Raw genomic sequence first — 1,403 nt, 5'->3', positions numbered from 1 at the left:
CCAATGTCTCTGGGTGGAAGTTTAGCTGCCAACAAGAGCCAAGCCACGACAATAACCATGTATACTCAGCCCTGGAGATCTGATCAGGAAAATACTGTTAAATCTTAGATTGTCATTGCAGAGACTGACCCTGCTGCCATCACTGTGTTTTAATAGAGAATTTTCATTTGTTTGGTCAAACTGAAAACCAGACTTAATTTTAAAGTGGAATTCTTCGTGGATGAGACTATTAAAATATGGTGTTTATACCCACAACATACTCGCAGTAGAACAGAACAACTCATAACTGATTTGGCAGTAAAGACTTATTTTTTCTTCAGTAAATCTATACTAGCAAAATTCATAAACTGGTGGGATCTATCTCTACAGTGGAAAATATTTACTGACTTTATTGACAGTTTAATATACATTGTCAAGTTGTGTTTGTTAGTTTCTGTTGATCCTGAGACACGTGGAGTTCCTTTTGCTTCCTACGTGATTAAACTTGCAAACACTTAAAATCAGATTTTGGGAAGATGGATGTATATTACTTTGGAATTCACTTTGGAAAAGCATAATAATGATGAATGTTTCAGATAGAATTAATAATAGTTAACATAAGAATATGAACTAAAAGCAGTCATAAAACAGTTAATTTAAATTCTGCTAATTCAGAGGATAACTATTTTTATAGCTTTGTTTTGAAGGTTTGGGTTTTTTTCTGGCTAAGGAAATTGCAAGTACTTATTTATCCAGCTACCTCCACATTTTCCACTGTCATTATTCCCAGTGATCCCTGCAGTGATAAGTGGTCAATGACCCTCACATCGGATGAGCTACAGGAGACTTACAGACCTGCCCATTATTCACCACAGTGGTAGAACAACTGCAACAGCACAGCGACATTGTGCTAAAAGACCACATTTTCCCCAATAGTTTATTATACAGGCAGAATAAAATGCTTTCTTAAAAACCAACAATGACTTTTCTCCACCTAAAAAGTCACTTTTGTTTCATTTTCCTTCATTTGGTTAAAGAAAAAATCAAAAGGAAACTCACTGAAAAGGCCAAACCTATCACATGGTAGTGCATCAATGTCCCGATTTAAACACTCAAACTTCCACCTAGATGCCTTAAACTAACTTTAAAATGTAGATTAGTTAGTGATGTCAACAGATGATTATCTTCCTCCTTGTTTTCTCTGCTGGTTTAGTATCATTTCAGAACATTGTCAATAATAAAATAACTGTGTAAAAGCTAAAGGAGTCATTTTTGAAATTGTAAAGCTGATTTGTAATCTTTGTCCTATTAGACTTGTAGGAAATGGTAAGCCATGAAAATTAACATTTCCCAGAACTTGCTCTTTCATAAAGTAAAGAAAATTTGCTGTAATAAAGGATGGAATATCAAGAAAAAAAAGAAGG

The sequence above is a fragment of the Taeniopygia guttata genome, chromosome 5 (assembly GCF_048771995.1).
Source record: "Taeniopygia guttata chromosome 5, bTaeGut7.mat, whole genome shotgun sequence".
Taxonomy (NCBI): domain Eukaryota; kingdom Metazoa; phylum Chordata; class Aves; order Passeriformes; family Estrildidae; genus Taeniopygia; species Taeniopygia guttata.
This window is presented reverse-complemented; position numbering follows the sequence as displayed.